Below are 20,962 nucleotides of genomic sequence, written 5' to 3'. Positions count from 1 at the left end.
AGCCTGGCTACCCCAGCTCGATGGCATTTCCCATTTAGTTGGGGGGCACTCTAGGCGGCGGGGTCTATCTCTGTGGTATCTGTTGGGCTGGGTGACAGCCGTTCTAGGCAGTGGGCGCGGGCTCCATGATCCGGGTTGCAACTTGCTGTTAATAGCGGAGCCAGGCCTGGGCGCGAGACGGGCCGCCGTGCCCCAGCCCTGGCAGCTCACCGGGTGCTTTGCCTCCCACTAGCAGGCGGCGAGAGGGACGCTCAGGTTCTCCTCGCCTCAAAGCCGGGGGGCGAGCGGGCCGGCCGAGCCCGCCCCTCAGCGCCAGGCGGCTCTGGGCAGCAGCCGGGACGGCAGCAGAGGTCAGTCTGGGGCACACCGGGGGCAGCTGTTCGAGGAGTTCGGGGGAGAATAAGGATGCGGCGGGGCGGTGGGGGAGGGGGAAGCTGTTTATTCTAGTGAATTTTAGGTTCTTATTTCTCAGACCTAGGAAGGAAACCCCCCTTCCCTAAGAGTTCACCGTTAATGGCTCCAGAACTGCCCCTGCCTGGGGGACTAGGAGCGCTCAGGCCCTGCCCCTGGCGTAGTCAAAGACTTGGGCCTGGATCACTTTTTATAGGCTTCCAGCTACGCCAACTGGTGTCTAGCTGGCAGCAAGGGTCACAGTACAGTGGCGATAGAAAAGCTTACTCAGGCTTTTCTGTGCGGCCTTTGATCTCTTGCCCATTTCTCTTTGATGGAGGCCTATGGAGAGACTACAGGGCCCACCCAGCCTGGAATGTGCCATGTCCAAAGTGGCAGCTATAGGAACCCTGTAAGCCAGGTCCTGTAGTCTTTGACCACTAGACCTTTAGGATTAAGATGGGGTGTTACATGCTGGGGTTGAAGTCTTTGCTATGCTCATTACACGTTGGGGCTGTTCTCTGCTAAGGATGGCTGCCCTCTGGTTTCACTTGATAGCACTTGGGCTCCGGATGACCAGTTGAGTGGGGTATGAGTGTTACATAGTGAATACAGTTTTATCCCTTAATCTGCTAGTGGTAAACTTATTTTTGAAGACAGCTGAATTCTATTTTTAATTTATAGGCCAGGGTTAAAAAAAATTAGGACTGTACATTTCCTTTAGTCCATAGCAATCACCCTCCTATTTCTCTTTCCATCCACATCTGCCCCCACTATCAGTTGTAAACTTGCACAAAGGTTGAGGTGCACAGCTTGTGCAGGGAAAAGGGCCTGGTTGTAGTAAACTAAACTTTTAGTTATTAACTCACAAGTCAACATCTCACAGTAGGTAAATGTTCACATTTAGGACCACCATTATTTCTACCCTTTATAGAGTCAATTTCTACATTTTTTTTCCTTTCCCTATCCTATTTTCTCTATTTATATCCCTCTTCTATTTTCCTTCCTGTACAGTAGCTCCCAATTTCCATTCATGCGTGGTCTTCATCATCACCAGCTCATCTGATTAAGTGATCATCAATAAAATTGTTAAATATTTGTCAGCATTTGTCTCTGGAATTAATATTCCAATTAGATTAACTGGTGTGAAGGAATTCATACCTGAAAATCTATTGTTTCAGGCTGTCCACAGGTTAATGGAATTTCACATCAGTTACTCACTTTGCAGTTAGAGGGTTAACTTTATAAACATAAGAACATAAGAAAGGCCGTACTGGGTCAGACCAAAGGTCCATCTAGCCCAGTATCTGTCTACCGACAGTGGCCAATGCCAGGTGCCCCTGAGGGAGTGAATCTAACAGGCAATGATCAAGTGATCTCTCTCCTGCCATCCATCTCCATCCTCTGACGAACAGAGGCTAGGGACACCATTCTTACCCATCCTGGCTAATAGCCATTTATGGACTTAGCCACCATGAATTTATCCAGTCCCCTTTTAAACATTGTTATAGTCCTAGCCTTCACAACCTCCTCAGGTAAGGAGTTCCACAAGTTGACTGTGCGCTGCGTGAAGAAGAACTTCCTTTTATTTGTTTTAAACCTGCTGCCTATTAATTTCATTTGGTGACCCCTAGTTCTTGTATTATGGGAATAAGTAAATAACTTTTCCTTATCCACTTTCTCAACATCACTCATGATTTTATATACCTCTATCATGTCCCCCCTTAGTCTTCTCTTTTCCAAACTGAAGAGTCCTAGCCTCTTTAATCTTTCCTCATATGGGACCCTCTCTTATCACCTAATCATTTTAGTTGCTCTTTTCTGAACCTTTTCTAGTGCTAGAATATCTTTCTTGAGGTGAGGAGACCACATCTGTACACAGTATTCGAGATGTGGGCGTACCATGGATTTATATAAGGGCAATAATATATTCTCAGTCTTATTCTCTATCCCCTTTTTAATGATTCCTAACATCCTGTTTGCTTTTTTGACCGCCTCTGCACACTGCGTGGACATCTTTAGAGAACTATCCACGATAACTCCAAGATCTTTTTCCTGACTCGTTGTAGCTAAATTAGCCCCCATCATGTTGTATGTATAGTTGGGGTTATTTTTTCCAATGTGCATTACTTTACATTTATCCACATTAAATTTCATTTGCCATTTTGTTGCCCAATCACTTAGTTTTGTGAGATCTTTTTGAAGTTCTTCACAATCTGCTTTGGTCTTAACTATCTTGAGTAGTTTAGTATCATCTACAAACTTTGCCACCTCACTGTTTACCCCTTTCTCCAGATCATTTATGAATAAATTGAATAGGATTGGTCCGAGGACTGACCCTTGGGGAACACCACTAGTTACCCCTCTCCATTCTGAGAATTTACCATTAATTCCTACCCTTTGTTCCCTGTCCTTTAACCAGTTCTCAATCCATGAAAGGACCTTTCCTTTTATCCCATGACAGCTTAATTTACGTAAGAGCCTTTGGTGAGGGACCTTGTCAAAGGCTTTCTGGAAATCTAAGTACACTATGTCCACCGGATCCCCCTTGTCCACATGTTTGTTGACCCCTTCAAAAGAACTCTAATAGATTAGTAAGACACGATTTCCCTTTACAGAAACCATGTTGACTATTGCTCAAGAGTTTGTTTTTCTATGTGTCTGACAATTTTATTCTTTACTATTGTTTCAACTAATTTGCCCGGTACCGACGTTAGACTTACCGGTCTGTAATTGCCGGGATCACCCCTAGAGCCCTTTTTAAATATTGGCGTTACATTAGCTAACTTCCAGTCATTGGGTACCGAAGCCGATTTAAAGGACAGGTTACAAACCTTAGTTAATAGTTCCGCAACTTCACATTTGAGTTCTTTCAGAACTCTTGGGTGAATGCCATCTGGTCCCGGTGACTTGTTAATGTTGAGTTTATCAATTAATTCCAAAACCTCCTCTAGTGACACTTCAATCTGTGACAGTTCCTCAGATTTGTCACCTACAAAAGCCAGCTCAGGTTTGGGAATCTCCCTAACATCCTCAGCCGTGAAGACTGAAGCAAAGAATCCATTTAGTTTCTCTGCAATGACTTTATTGTCTTTAAGCGCTCCTTTTGAATTTTGATCATCAAGGGGCCCCACTGGTTGTTTAGCAGGCTTCCTGCTTCTGATGTACTTAAAAAACATTTTGTTATTACCTTTGGAGTTTTTGGCTAGCCGTTCTTCAAACTCCTCTTTGGCTTTTCTTATTACACTCTTGCACTTAAGTTGGCAGTGTTTGTGCTCCTTTCTATTTGCCTCACTGGGATTTGACTTCCACTTTTTAAAGGAAGTCTTTTTATCTCTCACTGCTTCTTTTACATGGTTGTTAAGCCACGGTGGCTCTTTTTTAGTTCTTTTACTGTTTTTCTTAATTTGGGGTATACATTGAAGTTGGGCCTCTATTATGGTGTCTTTAAAAAGGGCCCACGCAACTTGCAGGGATTTCACTTTAGTCACTGTACCTTGTAACTTTTGTCTAACTAACCCCCTCATTTTTGTATAGTTCCCCTTTTGAAATTAAAGGCCACAGTGTTGGGCAGTTGAGGTGTTCTTCCCACCACAGTGATGTTGAATGCTATTGTATTATGGTCACTATTTCCAAGCGGTCCTGCTATTGTTACCTCTTGGACCAGCTCCTGCGCTCCACTCAGGATTAAATCTAGAGTCGCCTCTCCTTGTGGGTTCTCACCAGCTGCTCCATGAAGCAGTCATTTAAAGTATCGAGAAATTTTATCTCTGCATTTCGTCCTGAAGTGAAATGTTCCCAGTCAATATGGGGATAATTGAAATCCCCCACTATTACTGGGTTCTTAATTTTGATAGCCTCTCTAATTTCCCTTAGCATTTCATCATCACTATTACTGTCCTGGTCAGGTGGTCGATAATAGATCCCTACTGTTATATTTTTACTAGAGCATGAAATTTCTATCCATAGAGACTCTATGGAACCTGTGGATTCGCTTAAGATTTTTACTTCATTTGAATCTACACTTTCTTTAACATATAGTGCCACTCCTCCCCCTGCACGGCCTGTCCTGTCCTTCCGATATATTTTGTACCCCGGAATGATTGTGTCCCATTGATTGCTCTCAGTCCACCAGGTTTCTGTGATGCCTATTATATCAATATCCTCCTTTATCACAAGGCACTCTAGTTCACCCATCTTATTATTTAGACTTCTGGCATTTGTGTACAAGCACTTTAAAAACTTGTCCCTGTTTATTAGCCTGCCTTTTTCTGATGTGCCAGATTCTTTTTTATGTGACTGTTTATCATCTGATCCGGCCCTTACATTATACTTCTCATTCCTCTGCTCCTGACTATAACCCGGAGATTCTCTATCATCAGACTCTCCCCTAAGAGAAGTCTGTGTCCGATCCACACGCTCCTCTGCAGCAGTCGGCTTTCCCCCATCTCCTAGTTTAAAAACTGCTCTACAACCTTTTTAATGTTTAGTGCCAGCAGTCTGGTTCCACTTTGGTTTAGGTGGAGCCCATCTCTCCTGTATAGGCTCCTCCCATCCCAGAAGTTTCCCCAGTTCCTAATGAACGTGAACCCCTCCTCTCTACACCATCGTCTCATCCACGCATTGAGACTCTGAAGCTCTGCCTGCCTACCTGGCCCTGCGCGTGGAACCGGGAGCATTTCTGAAAATGCCACCATAGACGTCCTGGATTTCAGTCTCTTCCCTAGCAGATGTCTAGATGTCTAGAATATTTTTTTTAATTATGTTTCAGTAGATTCTGAATAGCTCATGCAGGTCGCATAGATACATGAGGAGCACTAGATCCAATATGCAGAGCAGGTGTTTGACAACTATGTCTTAACTCCACCAGCACTCCTTGTGGAAATAGGCAATAATATTGATAGTTGAATATCTACTACAGTTATTAATATGCACCTTAAAAGCATCATCTTGGAACAAAAAAATTAAATTCCTCTTCTTTCTTCTGAAAGAGTAAGAACATGAGAATAGCCATATTGGGTCAGACCAATTGTCCATCTTGCCCAGTATGCCGTCTTCCGACAGTGGTTGGTGCTGATGTTTCAGAGGGAATGAACAGAACAGGGATACTTATTGAAGGATCATCCCCTTTCATCCAGCTACTAGCAGTCAGAGGTTGAGGGACACCCAGAGAATGGGGTTGTACCTCTGACCATCTGAGTGAATAGCCATTGATGGACCTACCATCTGTGAACTTTTCTAATTATTTTTTGAGCCTTGTTATAGTTTTGGCCTTCACAACATTCCCTAGCAACGAGTTTCACAGGTTGATTGTATATTGTGTGAAGTAGTACTTCCTTTTGTTTGTTTTAAACCTGCTGCCTATTAGTTTGATTGGGTGACCTCCTGGTTCTTGCGTTATGTGAAGAGGTAAATAACACTTCCATATTCACTTTTTCTACACCATTCATGATTTTATAGACCTCTATCATATCCCCACTTAGTTGTCTCTAGTCCAAGCTGAACCAATCCCATCTTTTAATCTCTTCTCCTACTGAAGCTGTTCCATACAGCTGTTGTTATTTTTGTTGTTATTCTCTTTACTTTTTCCAGCTCTAATTTATTTTTTGAGATGGAGTGGCCAGAACTGCATGTGGTATTCAAGATGTGGGTGAACTGTGGATTTATATAGGGGCATTATGATATTTTCTGTCTTGTCTATCCCTTCTGTAATTATTAGTTTTTTTTGACCACTACTGCATGTTGAGTGGATGTTTTCAGAGAACTATCCACAGTAACTCCAAGATCACTTTCTTGAGCTATAACAGCTAATTTAGACACCATCATTTTGTATATGTGGTTGGGATTATGTTTTTCAATAAGCCTTTATCAACATTGAATTTCATCTGCCATTTTGTTGCTCAGTAACCCAATTTTGTGAGATCCTTTTGTTGCTCTTCACAATCAGCTTTGGACTTAGCTTTGAGTAATTTTGTATCATCTGCAATCTTTGCCCCGTCACTGTTTATCCTTTTTTCCACATCATTTATGAATATGTGAGCAGCACTGGCCCCGGAACAGATCCTTTGGGGGCCCTGCTGCTTACTCTCTGCTGTGAAAACTGACCATTTATTCCTATCCTGTTTTTCCTATCTTTTAACCACTTACTGATCCATGAGAGGACCTTTCCACTTATATCCCATGATTGCCAACGTTGCTTAAGAGCCTTTGGTGAAGGACCTTATCAAAGGCTTTTTGAAAGTCCAAGCACGCTATTTTTATTGGATCATCCTTGTTCACATGCTGATTGACTCCCTCAAAGAATTCTAATGGATTATGCCTCACCAATCTCCCTTTACAAAAGCAGTGTTAAGTCTTCCACAATATGTTACTCTTTTCTATAGTTTGAATCAATTTTCCTGTTATTCAAGTTAAGTTTTCTGCTCTGTAATTGGCAGCCTTTTAAAAAAAATTGGTGTCACATCAGCTATCCTCCAATTATCTAGTACAGAAGCTGATTTTAAGCAATAAGTTATGTACCACAGTTAATTGTTCTTCAGTTTCATATTTGAGCTCCTGATTTTACAGTTAAATTCATCACTTTGTTCCAAAATCTCGTCTATTGACACCTCAATCTGGGACAGTTCCTCAGATTTATTACCTAAAAAGAATGGCTCAAATTTGGGAATCTCCCTCACATCCTCAGCCATGAAGACCAAAGCAAAGAATTCATTTAGTTTCTCCACAATAGTCTTGTTTTCAGACAACTTAAATGTAGTGACATTCTTTCATGTACATCAGTTTGAACCAACCTATTTGAAGCGTATTGTCCAGTACACAATATTCTGTCTTAATCCAAGTGGAATTTATAAGAAAATGAGTTAAGGCTAGGTGCACAGGAATGTTCTTCCTCTACTAAGCCCATGGCACCTTGCTTAAAGTATTTTCTTAACTATACAGGCAGTCCTCGGACTTACGACACAGTTGGTTCCTGAACATTGCCTCGTAAGTTGAAGTGTCGTAACTCGGAACCGCAATACACTCCATTGTGGGAGCGAGCATCGTAAAGTCGAACCAATTGTCGTAAGTCAAATCGGGGTAAATTCAGAAATGTTGTAAGTGCCATTCTTAAGTCGAATGTCAAAGTCAAGGACTGCCTATATAAACAATTGTGTGTATTTTGCGAACATCTAATTTATGTTCTCCATTGTGCCTACCAATTTAGGCAATAGTCTTCTAAAGTGACGTTTCTGCCATTCTGTGTGCCCCACAAAAGAAATAGTAAAAACTAGCAATTGAATATTACTAAAATGAAACTATATATATGTAAAATTATGTAGTGACAGATGCATTGGTAAGATACTTGGAAGGAAGGCCTTAATGATTAAGAGGAAAATTTGTGAGGCCCCTAGAATAGTTTCTGATCCTGCAGACCGCTGAGACTCCTTTACCCACACAATCCTGTTGCCTCAAGCTAGTGCAGAAAATGGCAACAAAAATGTTAACAGCACTGGCTAGAAACAATTCTGCTTATGTCACTCAATGCACACTGGCTCTTGCTAACTGTATTTGTGTGTACAATTTAGATATCTGCTGAAGCAGCCATTATATTGCTTATCTAGCTTATGATTCTAATAGATTTATTGTTTGTGTGAATATTAAACAGCTATAAGCTAAATGGAACATATTAATGGAGAACTATTTGACTAATCAAAGAGGAGAGGAATACTAATAGAAGTTTAAAAGGTGTGTTGGTTCTATATTGGGGCTGTCAAGCAATTAAAAAAAATTAACCACGAGTAGTCACACAGTTAAACAATAAAATACCATTTATTTAAATTTTTTGATGTTTTCTACTCTTTAAGATATTGATGTCAATTGCAACACAATACAAAGTATGCTGTGCTCACTTTACATTCATTTTTATTACAAATATTTACATTATAAAAATAGTATTTTTCAATTCACCTACTACAAGAACTGTAGTGCAATCTCCATCATGAAAGTTGAACTTGCAAATGTAGAATTATGTACACAATAACTGCATTCACAAATAAAACAATGTAAAACTTTAGAGCCTACATGGCCACTCAGTCCTATTTTTTGTTCAGCCAATTGCTGAGACAAACAAGTTGGTTTACATTTGCAGGAGATAATGCAGCCCACTTCTTGTTTACAATGTCACCTGAAAGTGAGAACAGGCGTTTGCATGGCACGGTTATAGCCGGTGCTGCAAGATATTTGTGTCAGATGCACTAAAGATTCATATGTCCCTTCATGCTTCAACCGTCATTCCAGAGGACATGCGTCCATGCTGATGATTTCTACTTGATAATGATCCAAAGCAATGCAGCCTGCCGCATGTTCATTTTCATCATCTGAATCAGATGCCACCAGCAGAAGGGTGATTTTCTTTTTTGGTGGTTCAGGTTCTGTAGCTTCCGCATCAGAGTATTGTGCTTTTTTTTTTTTTTTTTTTTTTTTTAAAGACTTCTGAAAGCATGTTCTACCCCTTGTCTCTCTCAGAACTCGGAAGGCATTTCAGATTCTTAAACCTTGGGTTGAGTACTGTAGCTCAGTGGTGAGCTGGAGCCAGTTCGCACAAACCGGTTGTTTAAAATTAGAAGCTGATTTAGAACCAGTTGTTAAAGGGGTGGGCAAACTCCAGCCCATGGGACCGTCCTGTCCGGTCTGCCTCAGCTCTCGGCTGGGGAGGCTCCCCCGGCCCCACCCCCACCTTTCTCCCTTTTGCAGAGCCTTGCGCCAGCGCTTTGGACCGCTCCTGAGCAGCTCTGTAGCTCCTGCTGCTTTGAGTGGCATGGTAAGGGGATGGGGCTGCAAGTTCCAGGGGGTCATGCGGCATCCATACATGCTGCCCTGAGCAGCATGGTAAGAGGGCTGGGCCAGGGCTGGGAGGAGGGGTTGGATAAGGGGCAGGGAGCTGTTGAAGGGGGTGGAGGTTCGGGGGGGGGCTGTCAGGGGATGGGAAAATGGGGGGTGGGGTGGGCGGGGGGGGGTTGGGTAGGCATGGGAGTTCCAGGGATCTGTTGGGGTGGTGGTGGATGGGGTTGGGGCAGTCAAGGGACAGGGAGCGGGGCGAGTTGGGTAGGGGGTGGGGCTGTGGAGAGGGCAGTTAGGGTGGGGGGTCTTGGGCTTGTACTCAATGGGTGGCACTTAGTAACGGGTTCCCTACTGGGTCATCTGCAGCACTTCAGCGGCGGGTCATTCACTCACTCCGAGTCTTCGGTGGCACTGAACGACCTGCCACCGAAGAGCTGGTAGGGAACTGGTTATTAACATTGACAGCTTATCACTGCTGTAGCTGTCTTTGGAAATCTCAGATTGGTTCTTTCTTTGCGTTTTGTGAAATCTGCAGGGAAAAGGTGTTAAAATGAACATGTGCTGGGTCATCATCCAAGACTTCTGTAACATGAAATATATGCAGGTAAAACAGAGGAGACATACAATTATCCCACAAGGAGTTCAGTCAAATTATTTAATGCTGCTTTTTTTTTAAAATGAGCGTCATCCACATGGAACCATGTCCTCTGGAATGGTGTCCGAAGCATGAAGGAGCATACGAATGTTTAGTATACCTGGCATGTAAATACTTTGCAATGCTGGCTACAAAAGTGCCATGCAAATGCCTGTTCTCAGTTTCAGGTCATTGTAAATAAGAAGCGGGCAGCATATCTCCTGTAAATATAAACAAACTTGTTTTTCTTAGCGATCGGCTGAACAAGTAGGACTGAGTGGACTTATACGCTCTAAAGTTTTACATTGTTTATTTTTGAGTGCAGTTATGTAACAAATCTACATTTGTAAGTTGCACTTTTACAATAGTGCATTACAGTACTTTTGAGGTGGAGAGATACTATACTGTTTAATTTTTACAGTGCAAATGTTATAATACAAAATGTGCACTGTACACTTTGTATTGTGTTGTAATTGAAATCATGTATTAGAAAAGGTAGAAAACATCCAAAAATATTTAATAAATTTCAATTGGGATTCTGTTGTATAACAGTGAAATTAGAACTCAAAATTATGCTTAAGTAGCTGGATGAATCAGGACTTAGACTAGCTGCCTTTATTCTTTTCAGGGGATGCAAACATGTACATTAATGATGGTAAAAGGACATCAGACAGCTGAACGACTCAGTTCAGTTAATAAAGATCACTTTGAGAAGTTTTATACTCTGTGATATGGGAAAGTATGTCCAGATTGCTCAAAATAAAGATATAGAGGCTATGTTTCACTTCACAAGTACTGGACCTTGGGATGCATTTTAAAACTATGCAAGGATTAATGGGGTTTCTGGTAGATGTGATGTCACAGTCTGGTTCACAGTGGTGGATCATTGAGCATTAGAAATGGGTCTGCTCTACATGATTTTGGTGTTCCAAAACTTAAAAAAAAAAAAAAAAAAAAAAAAAAAACCCATCATATTATCATCATTCATTCCTTGAGTTATTTTTCAGGTGACACTTTTTTAGATATAAACTAGAAGAATGCATACTATTAAAAGTATGATTAACCCTACAGAAACAAAGGCCTTAAAATTTAGGGTTAAATACAAATATTTTCACTTACAGATAGTTCTAAATTAGAACTGACTGTTTAATAGACTCTAAATTCTGTATGGTCACACCTTAAAAGAAGGAAAAAAAACTCTTCTCGTGCATTTATAAACCATTTGACAAGAGAAGAAGCAGAATTTATTATAAACAAAAGCTAAGTGTTAAGGTCAACAACCAGTTTTATAATGCAGCTAAACAACAAGATGTTTAAAGAGGAAGCTTTCACCTTGAATCCGAATGTTCTTATGACTCTTCATGTTCTTTGGACATAATCTTTTCGGATGTAACTTTCTTTCATAAAGGAGTCAGTGATTCACGTGCTGAGAACTGGGTCAATGATATTTATTGCAATTCAAGATTCCATATGAACCAAGTGTGGACCTATGGCTAAATTAAATTAAACAACTTATTATACACCATTCTGCCTCCTCCAGAGGCTTCATAGTATAGGATGGGAGAAGAACTTTCCTGCATTCTGATGTTGATACTCCCATTTTTAATCCCTGGACCTCCGCCTGTATGGTAACACTAACTATGGTGGTGGCAAGTCAAGAATTGGCCTTTTAAAGACAGGGGAAGGTCAAGTGTGCCTATAGAAGATTAAAATAGGGGTTCAGAAAATTACTAAATGCTACTGTTTTTTTGCCACTGGCAGCTTGAAAGAGAATGTGGGGCCGGGGGGGAGCAAAAGTTCAAGAAGTTTATGTACTGTACTCCATCAATGCCAAGAAACATAAGAGAACATGAACAAAGTAAATACCTTTTTAAAATGAGTTTACCAAGGAAAATATATGGGACTTGGACCTCATTTTCACCCATGCTGTATTGCAACAACATATACTCAAAATGGGGGTGGGGGGGGAAATAGATTTTACCTTTATTAAATTCTACCTTCTTTCTGCCTGTTAAAAGAAAAAAAATTGATAATTATGCTTCCACTTCAAATTAATTAACATTAAACAAAAGATCACCAGTAGATAGTTTTGGGTCAAAATAAGTATATTATATGACTATTCAATCAGAGACCATTTCAGGATCTCTTGGCAATGACTACAACAGCTTAAACTTTTTAAGTGCATAATTGTGTGTGCATTGAGTGAGATGAGCAAATTCAGTATGTCAACAGGTGGCCAGTTAAATTTGACTAGTGATTCCAGGCACACGTACAGTTTTGATATCCTATCCTAATAAATGATATGTTCAATAACAAAAACGAAATGGACAGACATCATTACTTATGTTAAAAGAAAGTACTGTGCTTTTAAAAGCAATGTGCTTCAGTGACTAGACCAGAGGAGTTCACTTCAGTGAACATATTTTGGATTTATAGCAGAATCTGGCTCACTGCCTGCACAAATGCTGTGGGCCTAGGAGGAGCAGGGACATGCCGGCCACCTCGGGGAAGCTGTGTGGAGCTGGGTAGTGAGTCTGCCAGCCCTGTCAACCCTCCCCACCAGCAGCAGTCCTGGGCCATGCGCTGCCGCCTGTCTCCCACCCCAGCATCAGTGGTGCCCCCAGACTTCCCCCTTTCTCTTCCTCCCCCTCCCCCTCCCCCTCGGCCCAAGTTTTAGTTCAGGATATATAGTTCAAGTCATGGACAGGTCACAGACCCTGAATATTTTGTTTACTGCCAGTGACCTGTCCATGACTTACTAAAAATACCCATGACTAAAACGTAGGCTTACTCATGAATAAGAGTATTTTAATAAACACGTTTTCCACTATATTTTTCTCCTATTATCACACAGAAAAATGAAAGAAGGAATTTCACTCTGCAGGATTTCTAAACTCTGCTAGTTTTTCAATAAATTGATAACAGTAACTTGGAACTATTTGGCTAAATGGCCCTGAAACCCTGTCTCTCACACACACCTTAGGAGATCCAGAAGCAATCCTTTAGAACAGGGGTTGGCAACCTTTCAGAAGCAGTGTGCCGAGTCTTCATTTATTCACTCTAATTTAAGGTTTTGCATGCCGGTAATACATTAACGTTTTTAGAAGGTCTCGTTCTATAAGTCTATATTATATAACTAAACTATTGTATGTAAAGTAAACAAGGTTTTCAAAATGTTTAAGAAGTGTCATTTAAAATTAAATTAAAATGCTGATCTTATGCCGCCAGCCTGCTCAGCTCGCTGCCAGCCTGGGGTTCTGTTCACCTAGGCCAGCAGCGGGCTGAGCAGGGTCTGCGGCCGGGACCCCAGACCTGGGTGGGGAGGTTTATGGAGTCGGCAGAGGGCTGGGGTGGGGTGGGGGTCAAGGGTCAGGGCAGAAGGCTGGGGGTGTGGGGTTCAAGGGTCAGGGCAAAGGGCTCGGTGGGTGTGGGGGTGCATGGCAGAAGGCTGAGTGTGTGGGGGGGGTCAGGGCAGAGGGATGGGGCTGTGGGGTGCAGGGCAGAGGATGGGGGTGTGGGGAGTTCAGGGCAGAGGATGGGGCTGTGAGGATGCAGGGCAGAAGGCTGGGTGTGTTGGGGTGGGGGGGTTCAGGCCAGAGGGCTGCGGGGTGTGGGGGGTGCAGGGCAGAAGGCTGGGGATGTGTGGGGGTTCAAGGGTCAGGGCAGAGGGTTGGGGGGTATGGGGGCTGCAGGGCAGAATGCTGTGGGGGGGTGGCTCAGGGCAGAGGGCTGGGATGCTCGGCTCGTAGTGGCACTCCCAGCCCCCTGCCCTGAGCCGCTCCGGGCAGGGGGCTGGAAGGGATATGCCCTGTTCCACCCCCTTCCCCAAAGCCCCGTACCCCTACCTCTCTGTCTCCTCTAGGGAACTGCCTGCAGGCTGCCGCTCTTCCCCCCCTCCCCCTCCCCCCTCCCCCTCCCCCTCGCTAGGGCCATCAGCTGATTGGCGCAGGGACGGAGAGGGGGCGGGGCAGGAAAGCACCACACTGGGGGAAGAAGTGGGGGAGAGGGAAGGTTGGCTGCCGCAGAACCAAGCTTCTGCCTCCTGCCCCTGCAGGGGAGAGCAGTGAGCGGTGGGGCTGGGGGCCAGGACTGCGGCAGGCGGCTGCGTGCCACTCAAAATCGGCTCGCGTGCTATGTTTGGCACGTGTGCCGCAGGTTGCCGACCCCTGCTTTAGAAGTTTGCAGGGAGGCTCTTTCCTGTAAACATTAGGGGAGGCAAAGGTCCTAAAGTACACCAGAGCTGGATTCCCTCCAGCAAACATTTGTAACGTGTCCATCAGCTGATGGAGTCTCAGTTCACTTTTTAGTACACAGATAAGTTAGCTTTACACTTGTAGAGGATATGCTGCCTCAGCTGCATACTTCACAAGCTCTTTTCGGGGGAGGGAAGCAGCATTCCAAGTGTATTGTGTATGTTTTAAAGGTCAGTCACTTGGTCAATTCAAACATATTTGATTGGAATACTCTATGGTATTTTGCCATAATAAGGACTATTTCCACACCAAACTTCAGCTTTCCACCCATTTTGGATGTGGACACAAGATTGAGAATTATATATATTTTAAAACAACTATTAATTTTGCTCATACTGCTCCATTTGAAGATTATAGGACCAGTCACAATCTTTAAGTTAAGCATGTATTTAAGTTCTATGCTGAATTGGGTCACTTTCACATAGAGATGAAGCCAAGAACATTTCAATCTGAAAAACGAAAGGCCTAAATGACTGAAAATGGTGGGAGAGGGGTTTGGAATGAAAACCATTATATGACGTTAACTATAAGGGTCAGAAAATATCTCACTGTATTAAGGTTAAATGGCATGCAAGGAGATTTACAGATAAATAAAACTGATGTGTCCCTACCCGGAGGAAATTGCAATCTAATTTAGATATAATATGGTAAGGGATGACCAAAAAAAGAACAGAGGAAGCACAGGGGGGAAAGAAGACTTTATAACAGTCATAATCATATTTTCTTTCACTATACTCATCTTGTTAGCTCTGTTTTTTAAAATAAATGAAAGTGTGGGATTGTATCCCCAAATATTGGGTGAGATGGAGTCATTCATTGATGTTACACAGAACAGAAATATAGATTTATTTATTTTTTAGGAGTTTTTAATAACTCTTACAACTCAGAGTTATACTCTTACAAAGTATAAACCAATAAGTGTTATATTACAGTGACTATGCAATGTAATCTAGAAGCCATTCAGTACGAGTGGCTTGATTTTCAAAAGTGCAAAGTGATGACAAATTCCCTTGGAGTCACTGGGAACTAAGTGTTCAACACTTCTGAAAATCAGGATACTAACAAACTTGCTTACTACTTGGTTCATCAAGAGAAAGTCGCCCAAGATATTGATGATCTCCTTCTATTTTTAAAAAATGGACATAGAAATTTAAATTTTTATCAGATATTGACAGAGAGGACTGATGAACTGCTTCTAGCACCTCCAACTGCCCTTCATTACTGCAATGTCAATCTTGGCTACTATGAATCTTTTCTGATTGTGGAACTTGAAACACTAATGTTCTGACTCTGATGGGTGGAGTTATTTTATGGAATATAACCTGGCCAACTTGTCTCTGATGTTCCCTGTGGTCTCTAGATATTTAAGGTGCCTCAGAATAGTGGCTAATTTCTCGTGTCCCATTTTACAACATCTAGGCTTAATGAGTTTCAGTTGGGAATGGCACTCGTGTCTTGAATTTGTTGGTCTGGCACTAAATAGGAATTAGTAAGGCCAGAGTCTCAATCTTTTGATCAGTTTTCTGTTCACTCTTGAGAACTGGGGAAGAAACAACAGAAAAAACAATAATATGATTATAACCAAAGATGGGAATGAACAAATGGTTGAGTAATCTGAGTTCTAAACTTGGTTCTAGCATTGACTTGCTGTTTGATCAATTTTTTAGCCTCTCTAAACCAGTTTCTCCATTTGTAAAATGCAGATAATACTTCTGTGCCTCACAAGAATTTGAGGAGAAATAATTAGATATTTTCAATGATTCGATATCCCTTATCAAAAACGAGGAGTCCTTGTGGCACCTTAGAGACTAACAAATGAAACCAATATCCCTTATGTAAGTGTGAAGTATTATGGTTAGAGAACTCAAGTCCATATTCTTTTGGATGATAAAAAGTACTTAATTGACATGTAAAAAATTTAGGTTATGGAAAATTCATTTTTAAGGTTATATGAGTTAATGATAGATGACAAATTAATTTTACAGTGGCTAAGAAATAACGCAGTCAGGGCCGCAACGTTACTTTGAGCTGGGGGAACTTCTGCCCTCTCTAGATGAGATTGGAGGGTGTATAAACAAATGTTAAGGTGTAAGATTTTTTTTTTAGTCTTTCAGGGATTGAGTTTATAAGGCTCTATTCAGGGGAAGACTTGATGACTAAGGCCAGATCTGCACTACAAAGTTTTGTCGGCATAGCTATGTCAGTCAGGCATGTGAAAAAACCACACACACTCCAGCCAACATAACTGTCCCTGTAAAACTATCACTGTAGACACAGCTATGCCAGCAGAAGAGTGTGTCTGTCAGAATAGCTAATATCATTCAAAGAGGTGCTATTACTGTGCCAACAGAAAAACTCCTGTCGGCATAAAGGGTCTACACTAGGGTCTTAGCTATAATTTCAAAGTATTTGTAGTGTAAACAAGAGTTTGAATACTGATGGTTTGGAATATGATTTCTCTCTCTCATTTAAAAGTGATGACTTGGAAACTGAGGTCCACATTTTCCTCTCTCATGGAAAAATCTAAAAGAGGGGGCTTAGGTAGAAGAAATCTCCATGAGGATCCCCTTGCAGATACTCCACTGTTGCTCTGTTGGAGGGAAAGGGGAGAGTGGACTGGGCCAACTGCAAACCTGGAGGATCTTATACTATTGGTGCGGAAGCCCAGTATCTCAGCACTAGCTCTGGCCCCCCATGGCGTCATCGCCTTCATAGTACGGCTCCATTGAATCCGCACTAACACGGCACTTTCCTGTGACATCTGCTGGGGACTGCAGAAAAGAGCCCGAGTTGCTGATTACACTGGTCTACAATTTTTGAGAAGTCGTCTGCTTCAGTGATAAAATGTCCTTTTTATTATGTATTTTGATGTGCTGAATTCAAATATGACAATTAAAACAACTGATTGGCTACTGTTTCTAAGATATTTAAGTTTTTACATTTTATGTCTATGTATATTGTGTAGATAGTAGAGTTTTAATCATAAATTGTAAACCTAGGTCTTTTCATGTGTTTATGGTTGCTTTACATGATAATAGTTTTTTGCCTTTTGTTTCATAATAAATTTTAGTTATATAACCCTTTTGCTGATTTTTAAAGTGTTACATAAACAGGACAGGTGAAATATTATGTACATAGTTTAGTCCTATTCAGTGTCTACTCGGCGCTTCTTGGCTTGTCTCTTGTATTCATTAAATGGAGCATCTCTTGTCACTGTCCAGCAATAGTCTGCAAGCATTGATGGGCTCCATTTGCCCTGATAGCGTTTCTCCATTGTTTTAATGTCCTGGTGAAATCACTCGCCGTGCTCGTCGCTCACTTCTCCGCAGTTCGGTGGAAAAAAATCTAGATGAGAGTGCAAAAAATGTATCTTTAGTGGCATGTTGCAACCAAGGCTTTTGTATGCCTTGAGGAGGTTTTCCACCAACAACCTGTAGTTGTCTGCCTTGTTGTTTCCGAGAAAATTTATTGCCACTAACTGGAAGGCTTTCCATGCCGTCTTTTCCTTGCCACGCAGTGCATGGTCAAATGCATCATCTTGAAGAAGTTCACGAATCTGAGGACCAACAAAGACACCTTCCTTTATCTTAGCTTCACTTAACCTTGGAAATTTTCCACGGAGGTACTTGAAAGCTGCTTGTGTTTTGTCAATGGACTTGAGAAAGTTCTTCATCAGACCCAGCTTGATATGTAAGGGTGGTAACAAAATCTTCCTTGATTCAACAAGTGGTGGATGCTGAATACTTTTCCTCCCAGGCTCCAATGACTGTCGGAGTGGCCAGTCTTTCTTGATGTAGTGGGAATCTCTTGCACGACTATCCCATTCACAGAGGAAACAGCAATACTTTGTGTATCCAGTCTGCAGACCAAGCAAGAGAGCAACAACCTTCAAATCGCCACAAAGCTGCCACCGATGTTGGTCATAGTTTATGCACCTGAAAAGTTGTTTCATGTTGTCATAGGTTTCCTTCATATGGACTGCATGACCAACTGGAATTGATGGCAAAACATTGCCATTATGCAATACAACAGCTTTAAGACTCATCTTCGATGAATCAATGAACAGTCTCCACTCATCTAGATCGTGAACGATGTTGAGGGCTGCCATCACACCATCGATGTTGTTGCAGGCTACAAGATCACCCTCCATGAAGAAGAATGGGACAAGATCCTTTTGACGGTCACGGAACATGGAAACCCTAACATCACCTGCCAGGAGATTCCACTGCTGTAGTCTGGAGCCCAACAGCTCTGCCTTACTCTTGGGTAGTTCCAAATCCCTGACAAGGTCATTCAGTTCACCTTGTGTTATGAGGTGTGGTTCAGAGGAGGAGGATGGGAGAAAATGTGGGGCCTGTGACATTGATGGTTCAGGACCAGAAGTTTCATCCTCTTCCTCGTCTGACTCAAGTGAGAATGATTCTGGTGCATCAGGAACCGGCAGTCCTTCTCCGTGGGGTACTGGGCGTATAGCTGATGGAATGTTTGGATAATGCACAGTCCACTTTTTCTTCTTTGACACACCTTTCCCAACTGGAGGCACCATGCAGAAGTAACAATTGCTGGTATGATCTGTTGGCTCTCTCCAAATCATTGGCACTGCAAAAAGCATAGATTTCCTTTTCCCGTTCAACCACTGGCGAAGATTTGTTGCACAAGTGTTGCAACATATGTGTGGGGCCCACCTCTTGTCCTGATCTCCAATTTTGCAGCCAAAATAAAGGTGATAGGCTTTCTTAACCATAGTGGTTATATTGCGCTTTTGTGATGCAAAAGTCACTTCACCACAAACATAGCAGAAGTTATCTGCACTGTTCACACAAGTACGAGGCATCTCTGCTCACTTTGGCTAAACAGAAATGTGTCCCTTTGCAAAATCAAACACTGACAAATAAGAGAGCACGACACTGTATGATTTCTAGAGCTGATATAGGGCAATTTGTTCAGCAGAGTGATGTAAGCTTCGTTATGATTGCATCATCCATGACTTCTAGGAATCATCATTTCATCATTCATGCCCGTCACCCCAACCGGGGTATGGGCCGCCAACAACAGATCTCCATAGTCTTCTATCCTGGGCCATTCTCTCTAGCTGGTTCCAGGTATAGCCCATTTTTTTGCTATCAACCTGAAGGTCGCGTCGCCAGGTATTTCTTGGGCGGCCTCTTTTCCGCTTGCCTTGGGGGTTCCACTGCAGTGCCTGTCTGGTGATGTTGGTTGGCTGCTTGCGTAGTGTATGTCCTATCCAGCCCCACCTTCTCCTTCTAATTTCTTCCTCTGCTGGGAGTTGATGGGTCCTCTCCAAGAGGTGGATGTTACTGATGGTGTCTGGCCAGCGGATCTGGAGAATCCTTCTGAGGCAGCTATTAATGAAGGTCTGGATCTTCCTGGTGGTTGTTTTGGTTGTCCTCCAGGTTTCAGCTCCATACAGTAAGACTGATTTCACGTTGGAGTTGAACAGTCGAATCTTTATTGCCAAAGACAGCTCTCTGGAGCTCCAGATGTTCTTGAGCTGTAAGAAGGCTGCTCTTGCCTTACCAATCCTTACTTTGATGTCTGCGTCTGTGCCACCCTGCTGGTCGATGATGCTACCTAGGTAGGTGAAGGACTGCACTTCTTCCAGGGGGCTTCCATTCAGTGTGACTGGGTCGTTGCTGATGGAATTGATCCTAAGGATCTTGGTCTTGTCCTTGTGGATGTTGAGGCCAACCTGTGATGACGTGGCTGCCACTACATTGGTCTTCTCTTGCATCTGCTGTTTACTGTGCGAAAGGAGTGCAAGGTCGTCGGCAAAGTCCAAGTCATCAAGCTGGGTCCACAGTGACCATTGGATTCCATTCCTACGCTTGTAAGTGGATGTCTTCATAATCCAATCGATGACGAGAAGAAAGAGAAGTGGTGACAACAAGCATCCTTGTCTGACTCGGTTCGCACCTGGAAGCTGTTTGTGAGCTGCCCTCCATGGATCACTCTACAGTGTATGCCGTCATATGAATTCTTGATCAGGTTGACCACCTTTGCTGGGATGCCATAGTGCCGAAGGAGCTTCCAGAGGGTCTCTCGATCCACGCTATCGAATGCTTTCTCATAGTCAACAAAGTTGATGTACAACGAGGAGTTCCACTCCATAGACTGCTCGACTATGATGCGGAGCGTTGCTATCTGGTCCGTGCATGATCTGTTCTGCCGGAAACCTGCCTGTTCATCTCGTAGCTGTGGATCGATGGCATCCTTCATTCTCTCTAAGAGGACTCGGTTGAAGACCTTCCCTGGCACTGACAGGAGTGTGATTCCTCTATAGTTGGCACAGTTGCTGAGGTCTCCTTTCTTGGGGATTTTGATGAGATATCCCTCTTTCCAGTCAGCCGGAATCACTTCTTCTTCCCATATTTTCTCAAAGAGGGGGTACAGCATTTCCACTGAGGCATCCAGGTCTGCTTTCAGGGCCTCTGCTGGGATATCGTCAGGTCCAGCCGCCTTCCTGTTCTTCATCATGGTGATGGCTTTTCTGATCTCGTCTCTGGTTGGTTTATCGCAATTGATTGGGAGGTCCTCGTTGGCTGGGTCGATGTCTGGTGGATTTGGTGGTGCTGGTCTGTTCAGGAGTTCCTCAAAGTGCTCCGCCCATCTGTTCATCTGTAGTTCTATTCCTGTTATAGACTTTCCCTGCTTGTCTTTAACGGGACGTTCTGGCTTGCTGAACTTTCCAGACAGTCGCTGGTAGTATCGCACAGCTGTTTCATGTTACCGCTGTATGCTGCCTGCTCTGCTTCTGCTGCCAGTCCATCCACATAATCTCTCTTGTCCTTCCTAATATTCCTCTTCACTGCTCTGTGGGCTTCAGCATACTCTTTTGAGCTTTGGC

At 42.8% G+C, this 20,962-nt stretch overlaps 1 protein-coding gene across 5 annotated transcripts in view; it reads left to right on the top strand.

Moving 5' to 3' along the window:
* Positions 1-20,962, top strand: part of PEX2 (peroxisomal biogenesis factor 2) — a 29,498-nt gene continuing 8,536 nt past the window's right edge. The window contains exons 1-2 of one of the 5 annotated variants that reach the window (XM_039527909.1): positions 1-350; positions 7,330-7,374. The gene's annotated coding sequence lies outside the window, so the exon portion shown is untranslated. Of the gene's footprint in view, positions 351-7,329; positions 7,485-20,962 lie in introns of all 5 variants that reach the window. The other 4 variants (XM_039527905.1, XM_039527907.1, XM_039527906.1 and 1 more) reach the window with 4 other exon arrangements.

The sequence above is a fragment of the Mauremys reevesii genome, linkage group 2, assembly GCF_016161935.1.
Source record: "Mauremys reevesii isolate NIE-2019 linkage group 2, ASM1616193v1, whole genome shotgun sequence".
Taxonomy (NCBI): domain Eukaryota; kingdom Metazoa; phylum Chordata; order Testudines; family Geoemydidae; genus Mauremys; species Mauremys reevesii.
The sequence above is the reverse complement of the archived record's forward strand: the minus strand, read 5'-3'. Positions and strand labels throughout refer to the sequence as shown.